This window comes from Zonotrichia albicollis, chromosome 2, assembly GCF_047830755.1.
Source record: "Zonotrichia albicollis isolate bZonAlb1 chromosome 2, bZonAlb1.hap1, whole genome shotgun sequence".
NCBI classification, from domain to species: domain Eukaryota; kingdom Metazoa; phylum Chordata; class Aves; order Passeriformes; family Passerellidae; genus Zonotrichia; species Zonotrichia albicollis.
The window spans coordinates 21,256,943-21,264,681 of NC_133820.1; positions in this window are offsets into that span (position 1 = coordinate 21,256,943).

The window sequence follows — 7,739 nt, forward strand, 5'->3', positions numbered from 1 at the left end:
GGTGCTAGTTTATCATGTCCACATGCACTTGTTCATACACAGCACCATCTGATGCTTTTGTGTGAAACAGAAATATTGGCGTCGAGTTAAAGTTGACACAAAATTCAAATAGTTTTGAAAATAATTATGGCACAGACAGTTTGGATCTGATCCCAGCCTTCAAGGATGTCACAGAATTTCCATAAAGCTGAAACTTATTAAAAAAGGAAAAAAAAAAGCCAGAAAAAACAACCCCATAAATTTAAAACCTTGTGTGGTCATACACAACAAAATAGTGTAGCTCACTTAAAATAGCAAGGAATGGAGATTTATGGGAAAATACTTTGAAATTCATTTCTGTTTTCTTTGGTAACAGTGAGGCCTAAATTTGCAGCATTTAAAAGTTTCTGCTCTCTGCTAGCTTTTTTTTCTGGCAGCTTGTGAGACTGGTTCCAGCCCTGTTCTCCTGGCAGATGGAGCACAAGGAGGGAAACATCTGCCTCTGTCTGCCAGGGCACTGAAGGCACATCTAACCTAAAGTATGGGAGGACTGCTTCCAGAGTGGGAATTGGTGCTATAAAGCACAGAAAGAGGCTAGACAGTATTTTCTTCTGTACCAAAACAAAGTGAATTGTTTCAATGAGAAACTGATGTAAAATCATTGGCATTCCCACAGAGAATTCCCTGCAAGGCACGCTGTTTCAGTGGGGAGGCAAGGCAGTGGGATAGGTGTGATGTAGGCTGAAAAGAAGAAATAGCTCTTGCAACCTACCCCCATCTCACACTTGTGGCATTCACATTCTCTGAAAAAATCCCTTCACCCAGGATTTTTCTCCTGGGAAGCTGAGAAGCCTCAGAGAAAATGAAAACAATTCTTATTTGCTTCTCCTGTGTTGTGCTCCCATGTGGAATGTGTTTGGAGATTGTTTACCCACAGGTGACTGTTTAATTGGATTCTGGTGTGAGTAATTTTCATTCATTGGCCAATTACAGCCAAGCTGTGTCGGGACTCTGGAGAGAGTCACGAGTTTTCATTATTATCTTTTTAGCATTCAGTAAGTATCCTTTCTGTATTCCCTAGTATAGTATAGTACAGTATTCTTTAATATAATATAGTATTATAAAGTAATAAAATAGCCTTCTGAGAACATGGAGTCAGATGCATCATTCATGTCTTTGTTGGGGCATCCTGGCAAATACAATACACACCCTTACTTCACAGTGGTGGGAATCAATGTGCTTTCAGTATCATGTCACTGTTTCTAGGCAGTTTTTGGTCCCAAATGCCATTTTTTGAGAGCCAGACATGCAATGTAACAGGACCATGGAACCTTTTCCTCTCAGCGCCAGACCTGCAGCTGCCTTCAGGCAGAGGCAAGCCCTCAGCACTTGGCTCCCTGGCTTCCGAATGCTCCTTGTGCATTCAGGCTGCATCTGCTCGTGAATCAGACCCTTCGTTCTTCGCACCAATGGGGCTCTTCAGACAGATGAATCCCACTCAAAACAGAGAGGCAATTTCCAACCCACGTTTTGGATGAGCAGTGTGAAAGGTCTATAATGGTTCATCTCCAAAGAGCAGCATGCCACAGACATCCGTTCTGTGTGTGCCTGTGCAGGCACTGCTCACAGCCAAGGGCAACACCAGCCAGACTGCTGCCAGCAGCTGGCTGCCATCCCACTGTGGTCCTACAAGGATAGAAAGCTGTGGGGATTATATAAAGTTTCTGTAAGTGATAAATGAATAGGGAAAACCTTGCTGCAACCCTGTACTCCTGAAACTGAAAAGGAAGTTGAATTTTTAAAAATTTATTGATTTATGTAATCAACACCAAAACACAAATGTTTGCCCCTGTGACAGGATAAGAGGGGAGAAAGGAATGAACTGAAAGGAACAAACGCATACCCCAGAAGGGTATGGGTTATTTATTACCAGCGCTCATTCCCAACTAGTGTGCATTCCTAATGCATTCATCTACTCAACTCAGTAAGAGATTGGGGTATGCAAAGAATCTGGGACTGGGTTTAATTTTCATGCTAGTCAAAGTGATTTTTCTTCAATCTATCATATACTGTATTTGACATATAGCTTTTCCCTTAATCAGTAATTGACTGGTACATGCTTTGTGCTCCAGTGAAGGTAGATTTAATACACTGAACATCACAATGAGCTATTTTTTTCTTTTGAATGACAAATTTAATTTTTGTACGATGCATTGTACTATTTTTTCTACTAATTTCAAATTCTTCACCAGCTCTTTGGTCCATCATTTCATAAGTAATGTTTTCCTTCAAGTGAACAAGGATACTGAAAACATCAAAGGTGCCTTGACATCTCTCAATAGACCATGACAGCCTCTTTCATTCTCCATAATTCTTAATGTGGAGACATCCAGAAAACGAAGAAACACAGGACTGTGGTAAACAGACTTAGGAAAATGAACCACTGTTTTTTCAGTGATTTTAAGAGTGGAATTTCAGATGATTTAAGAGTGGAATGTCCAGATTATGTGGACTAGGAGATTGAGCAATTTACCTGGCCAACTAGTGGAGAGACACACATGTTAAAGGAAAATTTAAGTCACCTTCCATGAGAGAGTCATAATTTAGTTTCTTTGTCTAAAACTGATTTTTAAAGTCAAAATAATTTTTCTGGTTTCATTCTGAATCTTGGTTTTTTGATTTTGGGGTTTTTTCCCTTTTGAAAACAAAGAATTTTGGTGGGAAAAAAAACCCACTTAAAATAGATCTAGGGAAAAGTCTTAGTAAATATCCATTAATTTCTCAATTGTCTAAAAAATTATCATCTTATTTGCTTTGCATTCAATTCTGTTAAGAAATGAAGTTCTGAGACTTCTCAATGCAAAACTTTTTTGGCTGTATTTCTGATTGCAAGCTTCCCTTCCCTTTTATTTTCACTACTTCTTGTATGACTGACAGAAGCCAAATGAAACTCTTTTACTGGCATTCTTAATATGAATAACAAAGCAACTGGAGCTGTGAAGCACCACTTCTTGGCTAAAAACAAGTGGTGAGTGTACAGTGTGGAGGAGGGAGAAAGAGGAAAGGGAACTGATAGGTCTCAATTTTCTTTTTTTTTAAATGTCAAACATGCATGAAGTTTGTCTGACAGAAGAGGAGATTACAAAAAATGGGTGTAAAACACTTTATAGATTCTCAGGGTATCAAAAAAAATTCCAGACAGGGTTTTAAAAAAACCCCAGCTGGATGGCTGTACTTTCCCTCATTTAGGAGAAAGATCTGAACAATTTGCTTTGAAGGCAGCACAAAGACTATGACTGAAATTCTGACATATTATTATAATAAAATAGCCTTGCTAGATTAGTAATAGGATTGCCCTCAACAATCAGCCCTCCCGTTCTTCATCTGCATTTCTTCTAAGGGCAATACAGAGAGAGAGGACATGCAAGGGGACAGAAGGGCTGGAGTTTAGGGAGAGGGAACTGCAGGAATGCTGCTGGAGGACAAGCCTGGTGCCTTTGTCAAATGCCAGATGGATCACAGGAAGGGTAAAAAAAAAGCTTGAGGGAGCACAGCACTGGGATGGTCACACCTGGAACAGCAGCAAAACTTCCAGGCCTGGCTGTCCTTCCCAGTAGCAGGAGACCTAGAACCACAGGGGGATAGGTTTTCTAGGTGACCTTCATGTTAACCAAAGTAATCAAAGAGCACAGCAATATATCCCTTTTTTCAAATGCTGAGTTTTTTCATTAATTTTAATTATATTAGCTCTAACGTTACAGTTAGAAGCATTCTCTTAATACAGCAGAGTAGAGTGAACCAGCTTGCTCTCTTTAAATACTTTGTCATTTAGAGTACTAGGAGAAAAAAACCAAAACAAAACACAAAACAAAACAAAATCGAATGTCACATTACAAATGCAATGAAGAAACAGCAATATCAATTCAGCCAATGAAAAATACATTTCTGTTGATGCTCAAGGGCATATGAAAAGTGTTAAAATATATGAGTGAGGAAATGCACTCAGTCAGATGTACAAATGACAACGATTTGGGGAAAGATTCAAAACATTGTGAAAGAAATTCCAACAGGCATCCACAAGCAGAACAAATATACTTTCCCAGATATGATGTCTGGGAGGTTGCACAGCAGCTCATTCGGCTGTATGAGGTGACAATATATCAGGAGATAATGTTCCTACAATCCCAGCCTCTGCAGAAAAGGAAAAAAAAAAAGAAAAGAAATGAAAAGGATATTAAAATTTGCAGCAATGATGCTCCTCTTCTTAGTTTTGGATGAATCAGTCACATTGAATTTTCTGTTTGTCACTAGCTTAACCATATATTTCCCCTTGGTATGAGCGTACCACCTGGTGCAAAGAGTAGCTTCTACTCACCTTTTTTATTTTCTTTGATATGTCATATTCTGTTTCATCACAGTTTTCAAAACACATTTTGTTTTCTTGCATGGACATAACACTATTTTCCATTCCTACTAAGATAAACTTTTCACATGCTTTTTCAGTATCTGGCTCATTTTTTTCATAGTGACTGTGCATTTTGTGTCACAGCCAATACTAAACCACCCAAGGTTTTCTCCTGCCACATAGTGACAGGTTCACTGTGGATAAGGGAAATGCAGCAGCTCTTAGGTGGTGTTGTATTTCCCAGTTTGGGTGCTATTTGGCTTTGGAGTCTATTTTAAAACCAAGCATGTTAGCAGCAGTGACCTCAGCCCATGCATAATTCAGACTCTACCCCACTCCAGAGAAAAAGAACTGAGCTGCTGCCTCAGTGCTCCTGATATTATCACAGGGTCTGGTGCTAAGATGCTATGCAGAATAGAAGTCCCACAGAAACCAACATCCTGCTTGCTTGGATCCTTGTTTAAAGGTTTCAAGGCTGGAACCATCTCAGGGGACCTCTGTCACACAGCTTTTCCTGTTGAGTCTGCAAAAACCTGATCATAGAGGCAGCTGTGGGACCAGGCTTTGACTGCTTGCTACTGCTCTCTTGAAAGAGCTGTGTTCGTGACAGAAGAGGGAAAAGCTTGAATCCCTCACCTTTCCTTATGCATCGTCCATCATATTCAGGCCAATTCCTTCAGCTCTTTGACTTGGAAGGACCCTTGAGAAGGTGTGTGACCTTAGGATGGTGTGAAGAGCAACTCTCCACAAATCTGCAGGTGGCACTGAGCCAGAGGAGGAACAGCCAATGCACTGGGATTCTGAATGAGTTGCTCAGGCTGCAGTAATGGTCTGGCAGGAACCTCACAAAGGTCAAGGATGCAAATCCAAACCTTGGACCTTAGAGAGGATTATACCACACACCAGGAAGGCTAGGGTATGAACAGCTGGGATGAGCTCTGAATGAAAATGACCTGGTGATCAAGACGGGCAGTGAGGTGAACAAGCATCACCAATGTCATTAATTTTAGGGCTCTTGCCCTTGTAACAAAGAAAGCCAACAGCATCCTGGCTTGACTTGGTAAAAATGCAGCCTGCAGGTCCAGGAAGGGGATTCACCACTTCTATTCAGGATTTGTAAGACCATTTCTGGAGAACTCTGTACAAAATTTTGGCTGTCCAGTGCAGGAAAGGTACAGTCATGCTGAATGAGTCCTGCTGATGGCAATGAGGACGGTCAGAGCACTCTATATAAAACAGCTGAGAGAGGTGGGATTGTTCAGCCTGGAGAAGTAAAGGCTTAAGAAGATCTCACTATTTCCTGACCTGAAGACACAAAAATGGTGTTGCCAGACACATGAACTAGTACAACAGTAATAGTAGTAGCAGCTCACTTTCTTAACATCTTTATGTATCTTGGAAAAATAGTACTCATTGGAAATGCTTTAAATTAGAATTGTTCCATTTCAAGTTGTATGCAGAATAATACATTGCACTTTGAAAGATATTGTTGCTCCAAAGTGTGGCACTTAGAAGTAGAGGGAATGACAAGATTTAGACGGATTTAATTCAGCTGTTTCTACATGTGCTCTGACTAATGTAAATGGTGGCATGCTAATTAATACATGAGCATGAGCTATGTTTCCCAAGGATCCCTGCCTCTCCAAGGAAATGAAGCAGGCAGTAGGGCTTAAAACCTTTACTATTAAGTCATTGAATTCTTATGTCTATACTGACTTTTTATTGAATACAATGGTATTAATTCTCTTGAAATACTTTGATGGTATTTGTGACTTTAGCATATGGCTTCTCATAAACAGTAATTGTCACTGTCATATTTTCTGGAAAAATCCCTTCTCCAGGATTTCTTCTCCTGGGAAGCTAAGAAGCCTCAGAGAAAAATTAAAAAAATAATTATCTGATTTGCTTCTCCTGTGTTTTGCTGCTTTGGAATGTAGTTTGGACATTGTTTACCAACTGGTCAGTGTTTCATTGGTTTCATGTTAATTGTTTTAACTTAATGACCTAATCACTTAATGACTTAATCACTGTCAAGCTGTTTCAGACTCTGAGAGAGTCACAAATTTTCATTATCATTCTTTGTAGCCTTCTCTTATATCTTTTCTCTATTCTTTAGTATAGCATTCTTTAATATAATATAATATAATATAATATAATATAATATAATATAATATAATATAATATAATATAATAATAAATTAGCCTTCTAAGAACATGGAGTCAGATTCATCATTTCCTCCTCCAACAGGGGACCCAGAAAATCCACACAGTAATGAACATCTCTGTTAGGTTTAGAGATGGTGTGTATTTTTCCCTATTTCCTGAGAGAGATTCCATGTACAGACTTACTGAGATTCATTGGAACTGCCCACTGATGGTAAGAATGGGCAGTGCTTTGCACCTGGTATTTGGAAACATTCAACAAGCTTTTAATATCTTACATGTTAGAAACATCCTTGTAATTGAGTTGATTTTCCAGTTTGAGCTCTGGAAATGAAACCAGATAAGTCATTCAGACATTTCAAAAAATAACTTATTTGTACAGATGAGAGGCACTCTGTGTGAAATTGCACTGAACCACAACTTATGTCATCAGCAAAGGTTAGGTCCTCCTGGGGACACAGAAGAGATCCTTATCACTTGAACTAACAGCTTCAGTGGCTGCTCCTTCTCTGGACTGACCACCCAGGTGGGCAGGGCTGACTTTTGCAGTTGATTTCACATCCATTGACCATAGGAAAAGAGATAGTCACAGTACTTAAGTCAAATTTCTGAAGCAATGGTGCTTGTTACTTTGTTATGAACTCTGCTACTTTGGCTTTCTCGCTTCTTTTCCCATTTTGCCTCTATTCACTTAACCTTCCTTGTGCATTTATACTGCCTCTGCCTTAAACCAAACTTCTGCTAACATTCGGAGTATTATACACGCTGTGATACACCTGCTATGGAATCAGGGTACTGAGCTTTGGTGGTTGTGCTTCTAGCAGAGGAGACATCTAAATGAAAAGGAGAAATTGTTGCAATATGCTGTAAGTGTTCTCTAACATAACACCACTGAGAAACCAGGACTAGACCTCATATGCTAACTCCTACGAGCAGCTGTAAGAGCAAAGCTGTTGGTGCTCCGAGAAGTTTGTCACGTAAATAATATTTTTTTCTTTCTGCTTCAGCCTTAAACTGTGAACAGAATGAAATTAAACTTGGAAGAAAGCTGTGCAAACCACTAAGTTTTAATCCTGCACCTTTTGAGATTAATGTGAACATCCCTATAGTTGGAAGGTAAAAAAACCTTCTAAGTACTATTGATAGGGATGCGATAATTAGCACTCATGGACAAGATTTTCCCGTTTCCTCA